At 48.0% G+C, this 27,301-nt stretch overlaps 1 protein-coding gene and 1 long non-coding RNA gene across 4 annotated transcripts in view; one reads left to right on the top strand and one right to left on the bottom strand.

Moving 5' to 3' along the window:
- Lrfn2 (leucine rich repeat and fibronectin type III domain containing 2) overlaps positions 1 to 27,301 on the top strand; it is a 170,946-nt gene that overhangs the window by 97,913 nt on the left and 45,732 nt on the right. The window lies entirely within an intron of this gene.
- On the bottom strand, positions 9,969 to 14,038 carry LOC134480337 (uncharacterized). The gene is made up of 2 exons (XR_015629007.1): positions 12,746 to 14,038; positions 9,969 to 11,446 (listed from the first exon to the last, which is right to left on the bottom strand). It is a non-coding gene; the product is annotated as an uncharacterized LOC134480337 (long non-coding RNA).

Below are 27,301 nucleotides of genomic sequence, written 5' to 3'. Positions count from 1 at the left end.
CGGCTATGGCTAGCTATGGCTGCTAAGAAACAGGAGACAGGAGCAGAGAGTACAGGTTGCAGAGAGGGCTGTCCTGAGCAGAGTGGGCTGCCCTGAGTGGCATGAGGCTACAAGCTCCCGTCTGGTAGTTGTCCATACAAGGGCCTTATTATTGAGAGAGGCAGGGCTAATTCAACAGCCCTACATGGGAAAATGAGAGGATGCTGGGAAAACACTTCCCATCATCACCAAGATTTATTTGGCTCCAGTGACAGGCTGTCTGCCCCAGCCTACCACAGAGTACAGCAACATCTTCGTCTGGCTGTGTGACCTTGTGTGGCACACCTAACATCTCTGGGCTTCCAGAAACCGAAGCACAGAGATAACCTTGCTGGAGGCAGGCAGCCAGGTCACATTGTCCTCAGAGATTGCCATCAGTTCTAAGAGCCTGTGAGCCTCTTCTTAGCCAGCCTCCCAGGAGGTCCCTTGACTCAGGGAAAGAAGCCAAAACAAAGCTGTAGGGGGACAGAAAAGGAGCCACTTTTAATTAGAAAACACGTCGCCCTTCTGATTATCAGACTTCTTCAAAGAGCCTTTGAGAAAGTACCGGGAGAACACAAGCCCCGTCCACGGAGCTGACTTGACTCCATGCTCCAGCCAAGCATTGGAATTCCACAGACATAATGTGCAGCAGCAGTCGAGGGCTGCTGGCCCTGGCCGTCAATCCGTCCCCACAATCAAACAGCATGCATGATTTTAATTAACGAAGAAGGCAGAAGAGATACAGGGAAGCAGCGTCTGGGCCATTTCCTATCGTGGCTGAGCCATCCCTAGGGGTCCAACCAGGGTAGGAAAGAAAAAGCTGTTCATCATTGGCTTCCTAGACAGTGACAGGATTGGGTAGACAGCTCTGAGTCCCTGAGGCCCTGGCTGATATGAGCTGGCTTCTGCTAGGGTGTGGGGGGAAATAGCTAAGTGCACGGATGCCCAAGGCAAGGTGTAGAAGGTGGGCATACCAAGGAGAGATGGACAAAAGGCCTTCTCTGGAAGCCCTGGGAGTTTTAAGCTGAGGCTGTGAAGGATGTATACAAGTTTGCCTGGGTTAAAACGGACAGTGGTCTCTGAGCCATTCCCTCTAAGTAAGCTAGCATTTACAGGGCTCCTAGAGTGCCCAGATCTCTCACGGTTGAAGAAAACATTTGTGTTTCAGTCAAGCCTGGATTGTATTTACCCTTCTACAAATGAAATTATAAAATATCATTTTTAATACGTTTTTATAGAGAAAGGAGCCAGAGGGGGGCAAGTGCCTGGGGCCCTGTGAACTCACAGTGGTGTTTTAAAAACCGAACCCATGACTAAGAAGGTGCTTTCCTGGCTGTCCCTCCAAGCCCCAGCTTTAATTAGCTGTGTGCCCCTGAGCCATTGTGAACCCTCTTTGATGATCAGCTTGCCCTTCTGGGGACCTGGAAGTAATAAACCCATCTCTAAGGCTGCACACTCCAGGCACTGGTGACCCCAGAGCGCATTGGGTAAGACAACACTGGAATTACAGAGCAAGCTGCAACAGCCATGAGCCTGGGGGAAGTGAGACCTTCCGGAAAGATTAGGGAGCTGCTGCAAAGATAGGACCCATCTCAGGACTTAGGTCTTCAGAAAGATAAGGTCCTGCCCCCCCCCCCCCCCCGCCATCCCACTTCTTGTTCCTCCCAGTACACCTTTCTGAAGGAGAAAGAGCAAGTAGGTTCTCCTGTTTCTAGGGATGAAGGGAGCCTCTGTGATCTCAACATGAAAGAGATTTCTGTGTGTGCACCTACTCCTGTGCCTGAGGCCCTACCCTCTGTGCCTGTCTCCAGCCCCTCCTGCACACAGTGGTAGCATCATGCCAGTGAGTATGTGTTCTGTGCAAGGTCCCGGTGTTTAATGGAACCTCCTCCCTCATCCCTACCCCAGCAAGCTCCCAAACTCCTTCCTTCTCCACTTGGCTTCCAGGCTTCCTCACTTTGCCTCCAGATTACACAGGTTCCCCGACAGCACTCTAAGGTCCAGTGACATCTCTCAGTTGGGCACCAGTTAAGCCTGGGCATGCACCAGCTGGCCTAATGCTGGGGCCCAGCTGTAAGTGACCAGTGAAAAAGCATTATCCCCCCTCCCCCGCCCAGCTCTGCCCAGCCCCTCAGGGGCTGCAGTGACTTCTACAATCTTCTTGTCTGTGGTCAGGATGTACCATGGCTGTCCCCTCAGAACATGACATGTTGTAGAGGACAGCTGAAGTGGGACATTTCCCATCTTTCTCAGATACCTGGAAGGTCATGGGGAAGGGCTCCCAGAATTGCGTTCCTCTCAAAGAAATAGGAAGTTGTGACCTTTAAGTGAAGGTCACCTGTACTCTCACAGCACAGCCTTAGAATAAGGACCTGGAGGTGACATCATACTGGATTGTTCCCTGATTCTGGCCTTCTAAGAAGGAGAGCTAGGACTAGGAAGGTAGGCCAGTCTTTAACTTCAGTCCCCGGAGCCCACATTTTAAAAATGAGCACAGTAGTAATTCTGGGCTAGGGAGACAGACACAGGAGAATCCCTGGGCTTGTTGGCCAGCCAACCTCCAGGCCAAGGAGAGATCCTATTTCAACAAAAATTATGGTGCATATCTCCTGAGGAATGACACCTAAGGCTGTCCTTAGTCTCTACACACATGCATATGTCCATGCACCTGAATGCAAGTGTACCTACATACCTCGTGCGTACACACAGGCACATATAGAGATCAAGAAGCTGGAATGGTAGGGCACACATGTAACCCCAGCACTCTGCAGGAGGACGAGGAGAGGTCAAGCTCCATAGCAAGAAAAGCTGTGTGAAGGTGGAGGCAGAGATCAGAGAAATACCAAAAATTTAGAGGAGTCATTTGAAGCCAGAAGGGGCAAGGTATGAGTCTCAGCTAAAGCCAACAGTGGGAGTGACCCCTGGGTCTCATACTTTGGTGTCCAGAGCCATGGGGAAAGATGTTTCTCTGGGGCTAGGGAGATGACTCAGAGAAGACCTGGACAGGTCTCGGATCCTAGTGTGCCCATGGCAGGATGGGAAATGAAGACAGGAGAATCCTCGGGAGCATGTGGGACAGCAAGCCTGGGTGAACCAAAGGGCTCTGTCTCAAACAAGGTGGAAGGGGACTTCCACACACCCACCATGGTGCATGTACCTGTAAAGACGCATGCATGTGCGCATGTGCATGAACACACACAGACACACACACACACACACACATATGCACATACACACATATACATACACACACATGCACATACACGCATATACTACATACACACAAACACATACACACACAGAGACACACATACACACATACACACACATACACACATATGCACATACACACAAACACACATATACATACACACACATATACACATACACACAAACACATACACACACAGACACACACACACATACACACATATGCACATACACACAAACACATACACACACATGCACATACACGCATATACTACATACACACACACATACACACACAGACACACACAGACACACACACACATACACACATATGCACATACACACAAACACATACACACACATGCACATACACGCATATACTACATACACACACACACACACATACACACACAGACACACACACACATACACACATATGCACATACACACAAACACATACACACACAGACACACACACATACACACATATGCACATACACACAAACACATACACACAGACACACATACATACACACATATGCACATACACACAAACACATACACACACAGACACACACACACATACACACATATGCACATACACACAAACACACATATACATACATACACATGTACACATACACACACACGCACATATGCACATACACACAAACACACATATACATACACACACACCCACACACACACACACACGTGGATTCATGTGGAAGATGCCCTGAGAGCTGAGCCTGGTATTCTGGGAGCACTGACTGCTGTGGTCGCCTCACGAGGGACAGGTGTGCCTTGTCATGGCTCAGGTGGCTGGGCTGGAGTTGAAACAGGGCTCCGTGTCTTTGATGTCTGACACATGCTCCTCCCTTGTAGGCGCTTCCTGGGGACACAGGACATCTAAGCCAGGAGGAAGCATAAGTGATTCTGAGATGCTTTGAGGACCATCTGGCCTCAGCACGGGGCTGAGACGCTTGTCAGTTTATCAGCACCGCGGCTGGCCATTTCTTAGTGGAGAGTGGGCCTGAGCCTGGCTGGGGCACAGAAGGTTAACTTCTAAGGGGAGGGGAGGGAAGGTGGGCAGGCAGCTGGACTCCAGGGGCAAGGGTGAACAGATGGGCGCTGCGTGTCTCTGATTGGCCCCCTGTCCCAGCATCTCACTCTGGAAGGATCACTTCCATAACAGGCAGAGAAACAGGTGCAGAAAGAGCCACTGACTGGGAGCACGGAGTGAATGAAGGGTGTGAACGCCAGGGCTGGGAGAGGTAGGAGAGTCTACGCCAAAGAGAGCCACATTCACGGCACGCTTGGAGACGTTGAAAATGAACTGTGAGAGAGACACAGTTCAGACCTGTCAGCCTGCCAAGGTGCCTGGAGGTGGGGATGGCAGCCTCCTGCAGGGGAACTGTGAGGGGAAGAAGAGTTGAGAATAGTGTGTCAATTGACGCTCAGGTTTGTGACCTACACATCAGGAGAGGGAAGGATGGTCCTTCTGAGGCAGCAGTGTGGGTGCACAACAGATATAGGACAGGAGATTTCCAAAGACCATTGTGTGTGTGTGTGTGTGTGTGTGTGTGTGTGTGTGTGTGTGTGTGTGTGTGCAGGGTCATTTCTCAAGGACTGTCCACATGTTGGGTGTGTGTGTGTGTGTGTGTGTGTGTGTGTGTATGCAGAGTCATTCCTCAAGTACTGTCCACCCGTGTGTGTACTTGCATACATGCATGTGTTGTGCGCACGCACAAGCACATGGGCACACACACACACACATACACACACACACACGGGAACTTTGGAATGTAAACTAAAGGGGTGTTCTGCTCCATAGTTCTCCACCTTATCCCCTTAAGATGGTGCCTGCCATTGACCTTGATGCTAGTCTGGCCTGCATCCCCAGCATCCATCTTTCTCTACCCCACAATGACATTCTTCTAGGTACACGAAGCTAAACTCAGCTTTTACAGGAGTTCTGGGGACCTGAACTCAGTCCCTTGGTGTTGTAAATACTTTACCAACTGAGTGACTTCCCAGCTCCTACCTGGTTTTTGACATGGAGTTTCTCACTAGCCTGGAGCTCATCAACTAGGCTGGCTGGCCGCTGGACCCAGGCATACACCAGTTCTGACTCCCTAGCGATGGCATTAGGATGGGGCACAACAACCACCATGTCACATTGGCTCTGGGGACTGAACTCAGGTTCCCATGACTGTATAGAAGGCACTTACAAACAAAGCCACATCTCCCTGGTTCCTTACTTTGAGGCTACAAGTGACCACAGGGGTCACTTTGCTTCCTGTACCCCCTAGGTCTCCCATTTCTGCTGTGGAACATTTGTAGCTTTCAGCTCGGGTCTTCAGACACAGACCCCGCCCGCAGAGATTTGAGACATTCAAAACAGGAAGCGTTTTGTTCTTGCACTGAGTGACTAAATCTGCATGTTCTGTTTTGCAAAACTCTGTCCAATGTAGTCCTGGGTTGATGGAATTGACAGGCTGTTTTGACCAACAGAAGGAGCCAAAGGTGAGACAGAGAGAAGCTGGAGTGGTGGCGCACAGACGGAGGAGGGCCAGGAAGAGAGAAGGGAAGGGTAAGGTCTTAGTGCTCTCACCGTCGTCTTCCTGCTTCCTGTAGACTTGGATAGGCTCAAGGATGCAGTCTCTGTGCATACAGGGCACCTGTTGGCAATCACACAAAACCTGCTGGTGCCTCTCTGTGAGGGTGTCTGTCCTGTAGAGGAGACAACAGGGCATGCGGCTCACTGAGTAACTGTGAACTGAGGCTGTGTTTTAATTTTGTGTTAGCCTTTAAGAGTATTTGTTGTTCTTCCCAAGGACCCTGTTGAGCTAGCTGCAGGTCTCAGACGTAGCCTAGTGAAACCTGACCATCCAGGAGCATCTGAGAGGGCTTGACAGGGCCTCCCCAGGATTGGGGCAAAAAGGAAGGACTGTAGGGAATAATAACTTGGTGCTGTCTGTTTCTGGAAAAGAACTGGGAATTCTTGGTGCATAGAGACAGAGTCATACATTGACCTGAGTCCCTCTGCCCAGCACGGAGTGTTTTCTTAAACAGAACTTATAACAGAAGGGCATTTGAGGGTGACAAGGAGCTTCCAACCTGGGCTGGTAGACTTATGAGGGTCTTGCAAGATGGAGAACTATTCAGTGGTGTGCCCATGTTAGCCTATGCCATTGCCAAATGCATGCTTCGCTGACTTGTAACAGGTATTGAGTGTGTACAACTCCCTCGCAGTGGAGTTTTCCATGGTAGGGTGAAAGCATACATTTTTTAAAGCCTACTCAACAACCTACCCTCTAGCCCATCCCCCGTGGAAAAGAACGGTTATTAGGACACGGGGGAAGTAGACTTGTTTAGAAATAGTTCTTTGGGGGTGATTCCAATCTTCATTCTTCTCAGTCCAGTTCACAAACACGAATCAGCAGCTGTAGTCCAGACAGCACCCAGGAATCAGGGCAGTTCAATCCAGAAGAAACTGGGAGGTTCACCAGCCAGCCTGAATCCTCTGCCGAGAGAGCAAGAAGCCACAGGAACCTCACGCGAAATTGCTTGGCCAGTTTCTCCCTATGATGTCAGCACAGCAAAGCTCAGCAAAGCAATGTAAGGCAAACCAATACATGCACGTCCTCAGCAAAAGAATAGGGAGGCAGAGCAAAGCCAACCAATGCTTGAGTTCCCACTGTCTGTGAGGTCATATTTATATTCCTTCTAGACATGTGCATGCTATAGCAAAACATTCTTTCACCCGTGTGCTCCAGCAAAGCATCATGTGGCATAACTGATTTTCCAAAGAAACCAGAAGTGTCCTCTTCATTAGGGTTTGGAGATCTGTTGAAGGTTGGAGTTGAGTGTCCATGGCTGGTCTTCTCCATCCGATCAGAAGGTGCTGATGCTAAGGAAGAAGTCTTCCATCATACTAGGAGAGGCCAGTTCTCACCACGACGGCCTCTCAGCTTTATAGAGGAGATAGATTCCTGGGGATAACATTGTGCTGTGATCAAGTATCACGAAAGGTCTTGGTGTGAGAACTGTGGAGCAGTAATGGAGTTGGATCAGAGGAGATGACGCATCCCGTGAGGGGAACAAGAGTCAGCGCCGAAGATCATTGTCTTAATTGGGGTTTCTGTTGCTGCGATAAAACACCATGACTAAAAGAAATTGTGACAGGAAAATCGTAGTCCACATCATCCAGAAAAGCCAGCACCAGAACGTAAGAACGGGAGGCAGAAACTAGTGCAGTTTGTGGAGGACTGCTGCTCACAGGCTTGTTCTTTAGCGCCCTGCTTGCCTTCTTATACATCTCAGGACCACCTGCCCAGGTGTAACACCGCCCACAATGGGCCTCTTGTCAAATTGATGCAGCAATGCATTACTAGTATACCATAACCTTTTCTTCCTTGTTTATCCCAAATATCTCATACTGCTATCAACATCTGGGAAGTGTTCCTGCAGCAAACATGGACCGGGTGGAAAGAAGGGCACCAGCAGAGACACCTGGGTAAGAGATTACAGAGCAGTCAGGAGGATCGGGTGGAGTGCGCTGTCTTGCGTGACAGGGAATAGTAGACGTTCTCCTGGAGAGCCAGGTAGGGACGTAGTCATGGGGCACTGGTACCCCCAGGAAGACGCACAAACCGCTCTACATCCCACGAGAGCCACTGAAGGTTTGAGCCAGGAAGATGTGTATTCACATCCACCCTGGTAACTAGTGTCTCCGTCTACAGTGTAAACCATGGGTTTGAAGCAGCAAGAAGTAGATGCGAAAGACATCGTCACGAGAGCATTGCACTGGTTCAGGAAAGAAATGGCTGCTTCCACACACGAATTCTGCTGGCAGATAATAGAGACATCTCCCTGTACCCCAAAGCCACCTCTAGTTCCGAATTCAGCGTCATCATATTAGTTACGAGGAAAGGTGGTAGAAGAGACAGAAGGCCTTAGTTGGAAAATAGAAGCTTATTTTCATCTTAAATAAAAACCCAGAGGAATCCATAGCTTTCTCTCTTATTGCCCAACCGGACAGGTCCTGCTATTTTTAAACTCACTAGGGTCCAGGATGGTGCAGCTCAACCATCTCGTCCGCACTCCAGCCATTGGTTAGGATGCATCTGCAGGCAAAGCTGAGAGGGACCCTGCAGCCCTGCAAGACAGCATGGGTGGCCAGCATCAGTTTGTTCGAAACCGTCCCAGTCCTGTCCACTACCCTCCCACACTTCCACAATTCTGCACTTGGCCCCTGGGGCCAAGCGGGAGTTAGCGTGGGAACACAGGCTAGCTCTTTTCAGATTCTTCCTCTCAGCTCCTGTTTCTCTCTCCAACAGCCAGTGAGAGTGCCACTCCTTGATTTTACTCAGGGCGCCCTGAGTTCGTTAGAGTAATTACTGCTCTTTCAATAAATGGTGAGGTTTTAATTTCACCAAGGCATGCATAAATCGCACACTTTGCATTTTTTCTGCCGTAATCAATACTGTAACAGAATTAAGAGGTCTCAGCCAGACTTGTGTTCTTACCCAAGCTATTGAAAAGTAACCTGCATACCTACAGACGAGACCTCCGCTAACACAATTCTGCAGGGCTAAAGACTGTGTCTGTACTCTATCTACGTTTTCCTAGTTCCTTCGGGGCGGTGTTTTGTTTTTGGAGGGGTGCCTCCAATATCCTTGCTACGACAGGTAAAGCTCTGGCTTTCTTTCATCCTCAGATCTTACTCATGTCCACCAGTAAGATTAATTTTCATTACTTTTGTGTGTGTGTGTGTGTGTGTGTGTGTGTGTGTGTGTGTGTGTGTGTACACGTATATGCCATGCATGCGTTTGCTTCATGGAGTCCAGAAGTCATTGGACCCCCAGAATTGGAGCCATAGGCAGTTGTGAGACGTCTGACTTGGGGGTGGGGAGCCAAAGTTGGGTCCTCTGCAAGAGTAACCAGTACTCTTTACCGCCAAGCCATCCTCTCAGCACCCTGTCCTCTGTCCGTCTATCCCTTTAGCACCTCTGCCTTCTGAGATAGTGTTGCTGAACTTTCTCTTACTGTAGTCAGGAGGCTCCAGTTTTGTATGGTTAGTGGCCTATTTTATTCACAGATGCATTTGGGAGTCTTCAACACCGCCTGGCACGTGATACAGGTTTTAGGAATTATTTACCACAGGAATAAATGAATAACACACACACACACACACACACACACACACAATATGTATGAGTTTTTATGTTTGGAATGTCTACATTTCTGTGTTTTAAGGGGCTTCGCATGCAGCGCCTCCTTCTGGAAAGTTCGGCTAGTTGATGCAATGAATAGATGAAGTAAATGCTACATTACAATGAAAAGAATCCGTTCATTCTCTCAGTCAGCAGCCATCCCTCTCCCCTAGCTTTCCCACAGACCCAACTGGCTACAAGGATGGAGACCAGACATTTATTCTCGGCCCTTATCTCTTTAGCACATGGCCAGTTTTAACAAGAGCGTTTAACGACTGTCACATGAAGATGTCAGTGTGGACGCTGTCCCTCCGCAGCTGGGGCTTATGAAGCCCCCTCATCTTTCTGGTTGATCTACTGCAGGGCCCTTTCTATCAGAGGGACGTTCTGTGGGCCAGCTCACTCACTTCCTCTGCCACCCAAGCTCCCTGGATGGGGTTATCTGCCAAATAGACCCTCTCCCATGCAGACCTCGTCTCTGGTAATGCTCCTGCTACAGAGCTAGACAATTAGAGGTAATTGGGACAATCAGCATTTATTATGGCAATTTGTGCTTCTGAGGAACCTGCCACCCGGTTTGGGAATCCATCCAGCTGTCATTCCGACAGACAATTCAGAGCCCACAGATTGGCTTTTCCTGGGCTCACCGGAGGGCCTGGGGACAAGGCTAGACTCACCCACCAATCAGAGAAGGGTATGCAAATCAGGGCCTGGGAATAAGAAGGTATCTCCTCCATTACTGGGGCTTCGGGAGGAGGCCTGGGGCGGTGGCCAGCCCCTGGTGACTGATTTTAACGCCACATTAACCAGATGTTTGACTTAATTGACAGAAATACTTCTCAGCTGAGTGGCTCAACGCTTAGCCTTGCTATCGGTGGGAGCTTAAGCAAAGGAGCCTCTTTGAGGAGACTTCACATGCTAGCCCACAATTAGGTAGGCTTTGAACGCCTGGTCTCCCATTCATTCCTCTGCTGCGTGCAGGCAGCGTTATGCAGCAGTTATAAATGTTGGCTCGTGGCTATGGTTCTCTGGTCTAAATGTCCTCTGTATTGGTTGTTAGCTGCACGATCATTGTTTCTCACCGCTGTGATAAAATCTCAGATATTTTATCTGATGGTTTCAAGGGTTCGGGGTCCATCCTGTGGGGATGGTGTGACAGCTGGAGCAAGTCCTGATGTGTCAGCTGGGGTGTAAGGCTCCATTGCTGACCAGGAGGCTGATTTAGATGGGAATCAGAGGGGCTGAACAGCTTCCGAGACCCATCCCGGAGGTCCACTTTCACTGTCTAGGCAACACAGTCCCAAGATAGAGCCACCAGGGGTGTCACCGTTTGAGACCTTCTGACTGCATCACTGCAGGAAAGTGACTTGAGATGACTTACAAACCAGACGAGAACAGTTCCTAACAGAAGACTGAAGTTGAACGTTTCATGTGCCCACTTAAACTCCCCTTTCCAGGCGTGCAAGCCCTCGTGGTGATTCTTCACCCACCATGTGTGAGGCAGCAAGTGTCAATGTTTGGGGCTCAGTGGGTAAAGGGGCTTGCCCCCAAGCTTGAGGACATGTGTCCAATTCCTGGAAAGTTGCCAAAGCAGAGAGCCAAGTCCTGTAAGTTCCTCATTGAGCTCCACAGAGTCACACAGTGCCGGGTCCCGGTTCAGCTGTACCCATGGGCACTGCACTTATCTACATACTTGGAGCTGGGTTGCTGGTTCCCGCGCCTGCCATCCCACGCACAGGAACTGGAAAGAGAAGCTGGTCATCAGAGCTTTCTCCGAAGCAGAGGCTAGAGACTGTAAACACTTGCCCCGCTGCTTCCGTTACCTTTGCAGAACACGACTGTTGGCCGAAGGTTGTTCTGCACATCAACCCACCTTGGTAGCTGAGAGCAAAAGCCCAGTGTGTACACACAGCTGTGGAGAGTTCTGGAATAAACACTAAGGCAGGCTGCTGCCGTTTTCCAGGGTCTTAAGTTTTTGCTGCTCCTGTGTAGGGACTCTACAATGAGAAGATCCACAGTTCAGTTCTCCATGCCCCTCCTAGTGCAAGCCATCGCTGGCTGTGAATAGGGTGAATGCCTTGCAGTGAGGTCTTCTTCACTGGGGTAAGTCAACCAGCCCGCCCACCACCCCCACCTAACTCGATGGCATTCACACCCAAAAACTGACAAAGCTGTTCTCTCTACTCTAGTGCTTCCTGTATGTCCACACTAGGATGAAGGGGAGACAGGCTCAGTGCAGTGAAAGGAGGGATGAACTTCAGTGATGAATTTGGGGTCAGTGAGATGGCTTAGCCAATATAGGGGCTTGCTGCCAAGCTTGATGACCTGAGTTCAATCCCTGTGACCTATATGGTGAAGGGAGAAATCTGACTCCCCCAAATTGTCCCCTAACTTTTGCAAGTGAACTCACTCAGCCACCAGCAAAATAAGTTAATATGAAGTTTTTTAATAAGCAAAGTTCCATAATAGCAAGAACTCATCAGCCTTTGATCTTAATATTTGGTGCAATAAAAACACCTCAGCTATGTAAGTGACCCTGAAAGGGGCTACCACACTCTATGTGGTCATCAAAAACCCAGGCTCAGGATGGATGGCTGCCTTCACCCATGGCTGCAACTCCTAGAACTTATGTTCCTCTTGGCAATTGTGGTGGGACAGGAGAGAGCCTGGACTTTACAAGGTGACCATGATGAATATCCTCACAGGCAGCCATGAAGTCTGCAAGAGGTCTGGAAGCATTGTGGAGTAGGAAGGAGAGCTGGTGACTGGTGGATTCCAGAAGTGTCTAGCACAGGTGTTTCACAAAATCTGTAGAAACCTTAGGCTTTTCTGATGACCCTTTCCATCTGAGGCCCTCCGTAAGACAAAGAAACTACTCGCTTCCGAGGGGGAGTAACATCCAGCATTTACGCGTGTGGCTGGCTTGATAGTTATTTTGAGGAGAAAGGGGCTAATCCTAGATGCGGAACCTCCCTGTGGAATGCTGGGCTGTTTTCTGGAGCAGACAGCTCACCTATGTAGATTTTAAAGGCTCAGATCCACACTGCATAATTAGGATGCCTCCTTTGCATTGGAACTGTGAGGAAATGTACTCTGCTGGTTTGGTGACAGGAATATGAAACTGCTACTGTCCATTCATAACTCTGCATGGTGTCGTCACTCAGTGAGCAAAGACTGGGGGTGAAGCGGCAGGCATGAACAGGTAGGTGTCAGTAGGGGAGAAGGAAGAGGAGGAGGCAGAGGAAGAGGAAGAGAAGGACAAAGGCATAGGAGGGAGTACCCTAGGGACGACTTACGGTGGAGGCTTTGGGTAACAGCTCCATCCTTCCCTCAGAAAGGATTCAGAGAGCTGCATGGTTCGCCTGTTCCTGGTTGAGCTCAGCTCAAACGGGGTTTGCTAGGAAGCCATTCTCCTTGATGCCAGAATTACTCTGTGAGTCCAGCTCCTCTGAGGCATCCTCTTGTGACCGTGTGAAACTTTTGCATCACTGTGACCAAAGTACCTAACAGCCTTTAAAAGGAGGTTTATTGTGAATCATCATTCAGGAGGATTTGAACCCCTCACGGTAGGGAAGCCAAACTTGGGAGACTCCATCCAATGCAGGTAGTTGGATCATGAGGTGGCTGACTGGAAGCAGAGAGGGGGAGGAGACGCCAAGGGTGTAAGTATAGCTTTCGAAGACCTGCTCTCTCTCTAGGACCACCTCCATCTCGGCTCCTACAGGCTTAACAGTCTTCAGAACAGCACCACAACCTAAGGCCTGGTACCCAACACTTGATCCTGCCGGGGACACTCCAAAGGACACAAGGAAGACAGCTATTGTTTTTCTGTTTGGTTGGTTGGTTTTTGTTTTTCTCTTTCTCTCCTCTGCTTCTCTTTGGAGAGAGCCAGGAGCCTTAGGACTGGTTCTCCAACAGCCTTTAATAACTATGTAGCCGTAGAGAACACTCAACGATCTGTTTTCATTTTGTTTCGTTGTGAAAATATTAACAATTCCCTTAGGGATCCGGGAGAATTAAACAAGCCAACAAATGAATCAGCTTTGATAACTGTAAAGAGACCCAAACACAAAGGGATACTTGTGACATCCTGTCATTATCACGGCTGTCCTGTGGCCCTCACCACACGTGGAGCACAAGAGACAAGATTTTCAGCAGTTGGAAGTCCTCAGAACAGCACCAGAGTGAGGCCAGTTCCCATGGAGGAACCAGTTTCACCTGGTTCTAAGTTTCCCTATGGCTCCGGTCCTATAAGCCACCTGTGACTTCCTGGCAGGTAGCAGCCTCTTCCTTTTAGTCTGAAAATGAATCCGTGCTACTGCTGAAGCTCTCTGTTGGAATTTTACCTCGGCATAACAAAGGACCACAGACTTAACACATGAGGGCAGATTTATTACCTCAGAGTGGTGGCCAAGCCTCTGGTGTGTCAGGGCCTTGTGGCTGAAGCATGATTCTCATTTAGAAGCTTGACCAGAAAATACCCAGTTCTGATTTCCCCCACAGTGCCCTGGGGTTTTAGTTCCTTGGTGCTAAAGCTCAGGTGCTTTCTCTTCTTGCTGGAGCCCTCTTAACTCCTTGAGACTACCCATAATCCCTTACTTCTCGAGACTACCCATAATCCCTTACTTCTCGAGACTACCCACAATCCCTTACTTCTCGAGACTACCCATAATCCCTTACTCCTTGAGACTACCCATAATTCCTTACTTTTTGAGACCACCCATAATCCCTCTTCACCATCAACAGGAGACATTCCTCTTGTACTTGCTATCTGTCTAGCCAGGGGACAGGCCGAGGCCTTGCAAGGTCTTCTGCTAAGGTCAGGCCCACCAGGTGCCATCTGTTTTGACTTAGTTGTCGGTTGGTGAGGGACCTCCACTGGTAGCTTAGTCCATGTAATTCAACTCAGTCACAGGAGTGTTGGCTCATTATAGTCATCTGTCCCCATCCATTACATGCAAGAGAATAAGGACTGTCTGTAGAGTAGGAAGCTTGGGAGTCCTCTGAGAATTCTACCTGACATCTGGATACCTGCATTTTGGTTCTTTTCTCTCAGATGAGTCAGCATTTCAATCTAACTTTATTAGTTAATTTTGTATTGCTGTGACCAAAATACTGGAGAGGATGGCTTAAATTAAAATAAATCTATTGTGACTCATGCTTAGATTTTAACCTATTATTTATGGCTCCATTAATTCTGGGCCCATTTGTGAAGCTGACCATCATGGTGGTAGGAAGATGTAGGGAAGAAAAGGTTGTTCAATTCATGGAGGAGAGGAGACAGAGAGAAGGTATGGGCTACAAACTAGGTCTACGTTTAGAGTCATGTCCGTGGTGCCCTGCTTCCTTCACCCAAGCTGTGCCTCCTAGAACCCAGGGCACATAACCAAGAGCTTGCCTGCTAATGTATTTTGAGGCACATTTTTAGGACAGAAAGAGTGAAAGTGGGTGAAAGGCAGAATAGAATGGGAATCTATGCAGGGCAATGTTTCAGCCTGATGGTCTCTGTTTGGTGACAAGCCAGAGGAGGCAGTGCAGGTCCTTTACAAGGTGCATATGCACAGGCAAGCAGAATTTGGGTCAGGGGGTCTGGAAACCCTACATACTGAAAGGAAGCCTGCTAGAGCCTGTCTGCCTGCCATCCTCTTGTGTTAATTACACTTTTCCTGTGGTGCCAATGTGCCTGACACGAACAATTTTAGGATAGAAAGATTTATTACTATCTACAGTTACGGGGATTTACCATGATGGGGCAGCGTGAGGTGGCCAAGAGAGAAAAGGGGGCCGGTGAGATGACCCAGTGGATAGGCACCTGTTACTAATGCCTGGAGCACATATGGGAAGAAAAAGAACTGACTTTCACACATTGCTTTCTATCTTTTACATATGCACCATGCCATATGCACCCCACACATACCCATGCTCCTTGGCATGTGCACACCCACACATACACATGCACTATGGCATGTGCACACCCACACATATACATGCACCATGCCATTGCACACCCACACATACCCATTCACCATAGCATGTGCACACCCACACATACACATGCACTATGGCATGTGCACACCCACACATATACATGCATCTTGGCATGTACATGCCCACACATATACATGCACCATGCCATGTGCACACCCACACATATACATGCATCTTGGCATATGCACACCCACACATATGCATGCACCATGCCATGTGCACACCCACACATACCCATTCACCATAGCATGTGCACACCCACACATACACATGCACTATGGCATGTGCACACCCACACATATACATGCATCTTGACATGTACATGCCCACACATACCCATGCTCCATGCCATGTGCACACCCACACATATACATGCACCATGCCATGTGCACACCCACACATATACATGCATCTTGGCATGTATACACTCACACATACACATGCACCATGCCATGTGCACACCCACACATACCCATTCACCATAGCATGTACACACCCACACATACCCATGCTCCATGCCATGTAGACACTCACACATATGCATGCACCATGGCATGTGCACCCCACACATACCCATGCTCCGTGCCATGTAGACACTCACACATATGCATGCACCATGGCGTATGCACACCCACACATACCCATGCACCATGGCATGTGCACACTCACACATATGCATGCACCATGGCATGTGTACACCCACACACCTCTCACCCCCATGAGATACAGAAAGGGGGCAGAGATGAGAAGCAGGTTTAACCTTCAGAATTGTACCTTCAATGACCCACTTGCCCAGACTAGACCCCGTCTACCAGTTTCCATGCTTCCCAATAGCACCACCAGCTGGGGGCCAGGCTTTCAGCCCATGAGCCTGTGGAGATGGCTCATATTCAAACCAGAGCACCGCCTGTCTGCTGGGCCCCCCTAGCCAGTGCCCCACAGCGAGTGAACAACACTCCATTCCATTCCATGTCTTGGCTTCTCAGGAGTTGCTCCATGTTCTGGGGTGTGGGTCTTAGCCCAGACACATGCATAGCTCACAGGACCACAAAGAAGAGTTCCTCAGGGCAGCCATGACAACGGTACGATGGTCTGAGAGGCTGTGAGGCAGATAGATCATGATTTATTTGTTGAAGCTATGGCAAGCAGTCTCCATAGAAGGCTACTGCCAGAGGCCAACTGCCAAGAAACGGCACCAAGGCAGACATAATGGAAAAGGACAGAGAGAACTGAGATATTTGTTTACGTTGTCTGTTTTCTGACACCTTATATAAGGAAAATACATTTGAATAAAAATTGAGAATGGAAAAATATGCACAACAGACACCTGGTCTGTGGGAAGCCTTGGGTTTCCTGTAGCATTTCTGGAAAAATCTTTGCAACTTTCCTGTCTTATTCAAGCAAAGATAGAGGCTGGATGGTAGATGGAGGATGAGTAGATAAAGGATGGATGGATGGATGGATGGATGGATGGATGGATGGATGGATGGATGGGTGGATGGATGGATGGGTGGATGAATTGATGGGTGGGTGGGTAATAATAACTTATTATAGATGTCTCTCTTCTGTGTATGTGCGTGTATGTGCACATGTGCATATGTATATATACATATATAGGGATAGTTGTGCCTGTGTGTTTATGTGTATATGTCTTTACATGTGCATATGTGTTTGTGCATATACATGTCCTTTTCACTAATACAAAATGATCTCCCATTACACTAGCTTTACAACCCAGTATTTCACAGTTGGGCGGGCTAGAAGCAGGTATTTATGTCATATACATGGTCGGCTATTACAAACAATGGTGTAATTGAATCTTTGTGTGGATATCTTTGTATGTAGGTGCAAGTAGCCTCTTGTGTTAGGCCTGAATGAATCTATATCAAGAGGGGATTTGTTTGATTGGCTTGCCCCACATGGACTAGGCAGTTCCCCAGGGACTGTGTCATATCAGAGGCTGAGAACTTTGCAGCTACATAGTCACAAGGTTGGAAGTCATAGCAGTCCCAGCCTGCCACTGAAGGCCTGGGGAACTGTATGTTGGAAGACTGGATCCCAGAGGGAGAGGAAGGTGCAGCAGCAGCAGCAACAACAACATGGTAGATGAATCTGCCAGAGAGAGTGAAGGCAGGCAGGACAAAGCAAACCTTCCTCCATCTCCTCTCTCTGGGCTGCCACTGGAAGAGGCCATTCACATTAGCATAGACTTTCCCATTTCAAATAATCTGATCAAGAAAACGCCACACAGGAGTGCATGGGTATTTGCCTTTTAGCTGACTCCAGATCCAATCAAGCTAGGCCCCTCAGTTGTAGCTTCCAACATGAAGAGTTTAGGGAGAGTCTACTCACACACCACAGACATCAGCTTTCTTTCCAAGGTGTCCCCCCGCTAGCATCAACAGTGTGTGTCTGTGTGTCTATTTGCATGTGTGTGAGTGTGTCTGTGTGTGAGAGAGAGTGTGTGTGTGTAAGTATGTGAGTGTGTAGTTGAGTGTCTCTATGTGTGTTGAGTGTATATGTGAGTGTGTGTATACATGTGCTTATGTGTAGGTGTGTGCATGCATGTGTGTACATGCATGTGTAGTGAGTATGTGTGTGTGCACCTGTGTTGGTGGTGTGTATGTTTGTGCATGTCTGCATGTGAATGTATGTGAATGTTAGTGTTGTGTTAGGAAAGTGCTAAGTCCTAAGTTGTTGGTTTCCTAGGAGCCTGTTCATGCAATCATTTCTTCTTGGTGCTTTAAATCCATCTCTACAACTCTCTGGCCTTGGTCCACAGTTAGGCCCTTCAGTTGTAGCTTCCAACATGAAGAGTTTAGGAAGAGTCTGCTCACACACCACGGACCTCAGCTTTTTTCTCTTTCCAATGTCACACTGCTCTAGGTGACAATCTAGCCAAATCTAACCCCAGCCTACCCGGTTATGTCATAACCTCAGCTGGTGACATCATAAACTCTGCAACTTTGCCAGCTGGGATGGTTTGTTTTGGATCATGGTTAGCTGGGGACAGGTGCAGTGTCCCAGGAACAAGCTCACATTGTGTGTGGGCCAGGGTGTGGTTGGCCTTGAACCTTTGGATATTGACCTGCCCTGGTCTTGGCAGAAGTCAACCTAGGTGATCTAGAGTGGCGGTGTCATTCTAGTGTCTACCCTACTCCCATTCCCAGCAGACTTTTGCTAGAGAGGTTAGAATTGCCATTTAGAGTTCTTTCCAGAATCTTCTAAGGTTCCCTGACCTTTGTGTTCTTCTATTTCTCTCTGAATAGTAGGGAAGATAATAGTGGTTTATAGTGGCTAGGCGCAACCAGAATATTATTTCAGTAGAGGGCTCCCTTGGATGTGACAAGAAGAGAGAAAGAGAAGGTTTCTAGAAGATTCTACCTGCAGCCTGTGGAGTTGAAGCTCATTTCTTTTCTTTTCTTTTCTTTTTTTTTTTTTTTTCGGAGCTGGTGACCGAACCCAGGGCCTTGTGCTTGCTAGGCAAGTGCTCTACCGCTGAGCTAAATCCCCAACCCCCTTGAAGCTCATTTCTAATCTGGAAGGGAGCCATTATGATCCTTCTTTCCATCTCTGAGCCCAGAGATGGTGTACACAGAGCATCTTTTTCGTACCTTGTTAGATGAGGCTTCTTGCTGTCTCTGACCACACAGAGCTATAAACATGGCCACAGAGTGTTAATGAGATGGCCTGCTCCTACTGAGGGTGAGGCTCACACAGGAGGCTGCCTGGATCTCCAATTTCAGGGCCTAATTGTCAGCAAACTAGGACCAGCACGGCCCTACTGAGTCCTGGTAATGAAATATCAGCTCTGCCCATCACAGGCTTCTATGGCCTGCTCAGAGAGAGGCACAATTCGAGAAAGGGCTGGTAATTCAATCATGCAGGCCAGACAGGAACAGACTATGCAGTTTCTGCTGGGGCAGACCCTGGCTTGTTACTCCCTCCACTTCTCTTGAGGCAGGACTGCTTGAGAATCATCAGCAATTAGGCACGGAATATGAGTCTCAGGATTTAAGGGGACACATCTCTTTACATGGGAAGTTAAGGCCGATGAGTAGCAGACTGAGGTCTAGCTATTCCTATTTCTAGAGTCTCCTTGCCTACATTGGGAATAAGAACTAAACTTAACGCAATGGTTAGTGTTAACTGCCAACTGGATGGGATGTAAAAGTCACTTGGAAAGTAGGACGCTAGCCATCATTGTGAGGGGTCATTTTGTTCTAATTAATGTGGGATGACCTGCCCGCGGAGGGCATCACTATTCCCTGGTTGGGATCCTAGGCTGTGTAAGTGGTGAAAGGGATCTACAGCACGGATCCAGCCCTCTGTACTTCCTCTGTAAATGGAATGTGATTAGAGGCTTCGAATCCTTGATTCCTTGACTTCCCAACCGTGAGGGAGTCTGTACCCTTGAACCGTGAGCCAGAGAATGGCCTTCCTCGCTTAAGTTGCTCGTGCTGGAGAATTTAATCAACTAAGACACATGTGGAAGAAACCATTTCCACCAGGAACAGTGTCATGAAGGCTTGGCTATCCTTTCCAGAAAAGTGGATGGTCACTCAAAATTCAGCATACCCTTGTCACAGTTCACGAGCCCCAGGAAGTTCTCCCTGGAGTATGTAGATAAACAAACAAGCTAAAAACCCGTCTTTTAAATCATGTCACACATGTCTGGATCCTTTAGTGTCCGTCACCTGAAGTTTGGGACATACTGATGGCACAGTGAGGAGCAATAATGATAAATCTCTCACGCTGCCCTTGAAACCAGTGCCACACATGTCTTACAGCTGTGCCTAGTTGAATGACCTCCCTTCAGGCCTCACTGCAAAGCTTCTGAAGGTATTTCTCCTTCCTCACCTTGTCCGTGCATCCAAAGAACTTCCTACAGCTTCTGATGACAATTATTTCCTTCTTGCCCTTGGCTCATATCCAGGGTGTCTTCTCTGAAGGAGACCTATCTCTGTCAGGAACCAGTCATAGCTGTCATCATAGGATTCCCTTCAGTGCCTGCTCTAGGGTCTTTCATGTGTAGTCCAAGCTGAGTAGATGTGGTTAGGATGACAGGGTGGAGAGCAGATTCATGTCCTCACTTGAGCGTTAGCTGTGTGGAACCAGTCTGCCTTCAATTGCCATGAATCGAGACACTGGGCAAATGCTGTGCCCCTGCCCATTCTTGTGGGTTTCTGGAGTGTTTACGCCCACTCTGCACACACACACTCCAAGATACTGAGAAAGAGGCTGTCCCAGAGAGGAGGTAATCCTCCCTCCCTTGTCTGGGAAAAGCTCAGAGCCTTTGACATTTAACTCCAATGTAATTTGCTTTCACTTGTGTTGAAAATACCAACAAATGCCACCCACCTTCACTGCCTTGCCCTGACATGTCACATGAGATGCTACACTAATAAGTGCCTCAGATCCCTCTGCATCAGCAGGAGAAGCAGAGTTAGGCAGATAAGAAGTGGGTAGGGTGTGCACGTAGTTCAAGCAAAGAAAGGGGCTGAGCCTAGAGCTGAAGAAAGCTACGGAAAAAACATGGCAAGGATGAAGTGAAGGGGTAGGAGGGGACAGTCCACGAGCACCATCACAGGGGATGGTCCATAGCACCACCACTTTATTTATCTTAAAGGAGCCTCCTTCAGCCAACTGTCTACACTCTGTACACTTGGAGATGGGACGCCACTGTATACTTTTTGGAAACTGTGCAAGAAATACTCGTGAATGACAAAACAAAAACAAAACAAAACAAACCACCAACAACAAGAATCCCACAAAAACATAAGAAAACAAACCTCAAGTCAGTAATAAACTGCCTGGGATAAGATTTTTATCTCTCTCTCCTATACAAGTCTAGGCAGCAAGGAATGAATGTCTTCCAGTGAGTAGCACAACACTCGTGTGCACCGTAAGGTGGTGACCTAAGATATTGCTGCTAAGGGAACAAGGGAGTACAGGATTTATAACTGCTCCTAAGTCTTCAAGTATTCCACAGTTAACATTATAATTTAAAAATATACAGGAAGTTCAGGGTGGTGCTGCCGTGATTAGCAGGATCTAAGTTCCTTCCACTGAACTGTATGTATCTTTCAAACGTGGTTACCACCTCATGATCCAAGGTGATTCCTCAAGCTCTACTCACCCACTTACACCCAGTTGGCAGGAAGTAGGGAGCAAGCAAAAGTGTATTTTTTTTTTTAATTAAGGATGCACAGTATATAATTACTTAGAACTTTTGGCTCCAACTTAGTCACAAGACTGCACTTGGTGTACTAGGAAGTTTTACGTCAACTCGACACAAGCTAGAGTCATCTGAATGGAGAGAACCTCAATTGAGAAAATCGAGCTGTAGGCAAGCCTGTAGGATATTTTTTTAATTAGAGACTGATGTGGGAGGGCCCAGCCCACGGTGGGCGGTACCATCGCCGGGCTTGTGGTTCTAGGTTCTACAGGAAAACAAGCTGAGCAAGCTTTGGGGAGCAAGTCATTAGCAGCACTCCTCCATGGCTTCTGCATCATCCCGGCCTCCAGGTTCCTGCCCTGCTTGAGTTCCTGTCCCCACTGCTTTTGATTAAGTAATGCGTGGAACTGTTATTGAAATAAACCCTGTCCTCCCCACGTTACTTTTAGTGATGGTGTTTCATCATAAGGATAGCAACCCTAAGACACTCAGGTACAAGGGAGGCTGGGAAATGTAGTCTTTTCTTATGCAGCCTTGTAACAACATAACATTTCAGGACTATGAGCAGCAGCCTCCTCTTTGTCTTTCCCTCCTCCTCTTTCTCCTCTTCCTCCTTCTCTGCCTTCTCTTGCTCCCCTTCTATACCTCACCCCTCTGCTGCTGTTTCTTTTTTTTCTACCTTTTTAAGTTTATAACATGTAACTGCATGTACTTGGGGTCTATAAATCGATGTTATGATTGTGACTACAATAATGAATAATGACGTAATGCCAAATACTTGATGTTTTCATGGAGAGAGCTTTGAAAGTGTACTCTTAGCAATTCTTAAGCATGAAATACTCTATTATTAACTCTATTTTCCGTGTACACTTGGGGCCTCTGACCAGGAAAGGACAGAGTGGACATTAGGGATAAACAGGAGCCTCTGTGTGGTCATTCCTTGGTCCTTTATCCTTCTAACGACAGCAGTAAGTTGCTAAGCTTTCTTCCTTTAGCACACAGGCCTACTCTACTTGTACTGATCTGCAGCTCATCCATTCAGTTTCTATGGCTCCCCACGGGGATATTATGCTAGAGGTACCGGCTTCCTTGGTTTGTCTTATGTTAGCAGGAAGAAGACATCCATGCACTATGATCCAAGAGAATCACCGAGACTCCCCTTCCTTGAACTGTTTCCAAGTTCCACATCCACAAGCAAGGTGCTAAAATCCTAAAATCACTAGGAGCTCAGTCCTTCAATTAAGGCAGTGCAGAATTCTCATTTAACACCACTAGCCATTAAGAGTCCAATTGCCTATTTATTTGATTCCTCGGAGTACTGCAGCAAGTGATGGAACCTAAAAGCTGGTGGTTAAAGTGGACTCAAGAGTTTCTTATCTTCAAACAACCGTTCTATTGTACATGTGAAGCAGTCCAGGGCATCTGGGGTGATGTAAAGGTGGTAGGCGCAGCCTGGCAGCAGTGGGTAGGTCTCTTCTGATTTTAAATGGACTCCAGCCTCCTGATCCTGTAGATAAAATAATTATCTCTTTGCCTCATCTGGGGCTGGCTGATGTGAGGTATGGAGAAACAAGCCTTCCCTTGCTGAGCGACTAAGGGACTTTCTGTGGAGCACAGAACTTACTGCCTCCCCTGGGGCAAACTGTTCCTCTTCTGCTGATCATAGTTGGTTGGTATGAGCTTGTGCCCCAGACTTACAAATTCTCTGAAACCTTAGGACAAGTCAAGGAGTATTCAGACTCCCCCACCAAAGGAACTACAGAGAGGCCTCTGCCAGTGAGCCCCAGCATTTCAGCTGGTCATACCTCAGAATCATGCTTCACTTTCCATAAATCTTGTTTCTGCACCCCAAAACTCTTGGACGTGGTCCCTATATTTGCCTAGTTAATTATCGATTATCATCGCTGCTAGGTAGCTGTGTTATTTAGTGTCTGTGTGGGCTCAATGCCAGTACTCAGAAGGCAAAAGCAAGAGCTTCAGGAGTTCAAGGTCATCTCCAGCTACAGCTACAGAGTTTAAGACCAGCTGGACCTACACAAAACCTGTCCCCAAACTAACAAAAGTTAATAAGTAAAATCAAAGTAAAGGTTTATAGACAAATATGTTGGTTATCTTGGGTCCCCAGTTAGTCCAGGAGGGAGAAGGAGTCATTTGTCAGCAACAGCTGTTTATGGTGATATGAAGACAACCAAATTCAAGGAAGAAGGAAGACTGAGAGTGAAGATCACTTTCTCTTCAGCCCATAGTACCATAACTTCTAGGCAACTATGAAGTAAAAGAATCCACTTTTATATGGAAGAGACTGAGACAAACTGTAAGGAAATGCTTTGTCTTAAATCAAAGTTGTCTTGTACAGAAAGTAGAAATACAGTGACACGAAGAATTACTATCATGGTGAGGAAGCACTGAATCATGGCACCACGCAGCCCCACTCTCGGGAGACCCTTAAGGGGCACATTGTCAAGGGAACCCAGCCTAAGGGAAACATCACTCTCCACAAGAAGATCTGAGGGTAGAGGTCTGTCATCAGAAATCCCTAGGCTGAGAATGACACATCCTTTAAGGAACATGACTTGTCTTCAAAGGAGCCCAGTCTGAGGGAGACACAGCCTATCCTCAGGGAACAGTCTGAGAGGGAGAAGGATCTATCCACAGCCAGCCCCAGTCAGAGAGATGTCTTGTCTTGAGGAAGGCCCATCTAAGGGAGATGGCCCATCCTCAGGAAGCTCCCGTCTGAGAAAACATACCCTGTCCTGAAGGGGGCCTCTATTTGAGTTCTCGGTTGAGAGGCATGACCTGTTCTTTGTGATCCTCAGTTTGAGACATGATCTGTCTTTAGGGACCTTAAGTATGAGGGAGATAACCTGTCCTCAGGAACCCAGGATAAGAAGGATGCCACGTCTCTGGATGTCCAAAATCAAAGCGAACGCGAGTAACATTCTCTCTGGCTACTTGTCTTCTCCCTGACTGTGGAAGAAGCTAGTTAATTTGTCTTCTCTCTGTGAGGCTTCTCTACTCTCCTTTCATGGACTACAGTCTCCCTGAGGAGACAGAGGAACCATTTGCTCAGATTGTATGGACCCCAGCAATTGCTTTCATAAATAATTATAATTTCAAATGACTTAGTCTAGTAAATTCACAGAATCTTACTGACAGAGATATGGTGGTACACAGCCAGTGGGGAAGGACATGCTGGAAAGCCTGTGTTGATCAGAGAACAGGTTGCTCTGTTCTGTGGTTCTTGTTGCCACAGACAGGGAAGCCTTAGGACCACCAAAGGGTCATATGCTTCTACTCTGGCAGCCTTCTTCCTTCACTAAAAGTTGTTCTCCACCTCTGCTTGCCTTTCCTTAGCGTCATGAGGCACCCTGCCCCAAGTCTTGAGATAGCAAGTGGAGGAGGACTTGCCCTGGAGCCAGGAGCACAGCTTGGGTTATGTTGCCTCCTCCCGTGCAGGTTGCCTCAGCCTCCTTTCAGCTAAAAGCTCAGGTCTCCTCAGAGTGTCTGAGAGTTCCATGAATATGCCTCACAGTTTAGCTTTTCCCTTTGGTAGCAACTGAACATCCTTTCTCTTATAGGTCCCCCTTTGGCTGCAGCCAACTGCCACAGGAAGGCCCACAGTGTAAGAACCGGAGTGGAGACAGCTTTGAGATTTCACGATGTGCATACATGTTTTGCACCACTGACCCTAGTCATCCTCAAAAAAGTTACCTTCACAGTGGAGCAAACATCAAGAGATTGAGCAAGATAGCCAAGGTCCCATAGCCAGAAAGAGGAGAGGCAGGGTTCAAGTTCAGGTGCGTCCTCAGCCTCCTGGTGACTGGGCTTGTGCCCTTGTTAGTGTGCCTGGTCGCCCAATCCAGCTTGCTCTTCCTTTAAAAGGCATCTGTAAGCCCAGCACTTGGGAAGCAGAGACAGATGGATCTCTGAATTGGAGGCCAAACTCATCTACGTAGAGTTCCAGATCAGCCCACATGCTGAGTCCCTGTCTCAAAATCAGACAAATAAATAGCATCTCTAATGCCTACCTCTCTCCAACCAACATACTTGATCTTTGTTCTACCAACTAGGGTATTCTCTATGACACCCTATCTTCTGGAACCCCACCATCCCTCACTTAAGAGACAAGTGACAAAGCTACCTCTTCCTCGAAGCTTGTCCCCTTGTCCTAGTTGCTGGGCAGGCTTCTACAGAAACCCACACTTGATCTAACTTTCTTTCCTCTTGAGAGCAGTGGCTGTCTGAGATGAGTGGGGCATGCCTGGTTTGGAATCTCAGTTCTGCCTTTGTTCTAAATCATTAGGCACATATTATCGGATTCCTGACCCTCCATTTGTTTTGTAAAATGGGCAGAGAGTAAATACTAACACACTACTCATAGCTCTTTCTCTTTCCTGGAGTCTGGCTGTCCATGTATAGATTTATAAGCTCCCCCAAGAAAAGGAAGGTGCCCCACCCCAACACATGGACTCTGGATATCAGAACGCAGCTCCTCGTGGTTGCTTGATAGTCGCTTCACTGACTTTGCCGTCTCCCAGCTACCAGTGTACATTGTAAAAAGGAAGCAAGGATGAGCGGGACTCGGCATATCTGGTCTTTGGAGTGGTATGTGCCTATGCACATAGAGATTAGAGATGCCATATTGGCCTGGTGCCCCTGGAAGTTCTTGGCTATGGGCTACCATCAGGACACCGTCCATAAAAGGAAGATATTCTGAGAAGAAGACCTGTCCCTATGTCCCATATGCCTACCTGGTCAGGTGCTCCCTGGGAGCCTGGCTGAATGATTGAACCAGTGTGTTGAATAGAGCAGGCTCCTGTCAATGAGGAAGAGGGAGCCTAGCTACAGGGTCTTTAATCCACATAGTCTCCAGGGGATAAACCAAAGGAAAAAGAAGGAGTAGGGGAACAGAGGAAGCCAGATAGAGGGAAATGAAGAGGCCCTGTCTGAGACTAGCAAGAGGGTTCAACAGGTAAAAGCACTTGCTGGCCATGCCTGAGGACGACCTGAGTTCTGTGGGTTCGATACCCATGGTCCCACGGCGGTAGGGGATGGTAGAGGGAGAGAATCAACTCTCACAAGCTGTCCTCTGACATCCACACCCACAGTGCGGCATGTGCACTGCCCTGGAATGCACAATAACATTTTTAAATAAATAGAAAGGAGCAAGCTGGAGAAGGGAGACAGCCCATTTCTCTGTAAGCCTGAGGCAGGGTCAGGAGAACCTCTGGGGACTTAGAGAACTGGCCATGTTTTCCCTGCTGTCTGTCAGGCAAGAGGCCAGTCCAACCCGACACGAAGACAGAAACGATTAGGAATGCAGAAAGCAAACCTTGGGTAATGGAGCCTGGTGTTTGCAATAAAAATTTAAATGTGCCATCATGGCGACAACAGCGGCCTTTATCTGATCAGCCTGTCAGAGCCTTCGGAGGCTGGAACCCGTAAATGGCAAAACCAAATTGAATTCATATTTACTGCCCTTTAGTCCGTGGGGTTCCTTGTTTCCAATGGATTAATCTTTCTCTTTTTCTCCCTTTCCTCCTTTATCCTCCCCCTCTTCTTCTTATACTTTCAAGAGGTTCCGAGATCCAGGAACTCCTTGGGAGAGTTAGTGGGAGAAAGGAGGGGCTCTCCCTCTTGGTTGGCTTCTGTTTGTTTCTCCAAGTCATCTCTGACCCACATCCAA

This window comes from Rattus norvegicus, chromosome 9, assembly GCF_021556685.1.
Source record: "Rattus norvegicus strain SHRSP/BbbUtx chromosome 9, alternate assembly SHRSP_T2T, whole genome shotgun sequence".
NCBI classification, from domain to species: Eukaryota; Metazoa; Chordata; class Mammalia; order Rodentia; family Muridae; genus Rattus; species Rattus norvegicus.
The sequence above is the reverse complement of the archived record's forward strand: the minus strand, read 5'-3'. Positions and strand labels throughout refer to the sequence as shown.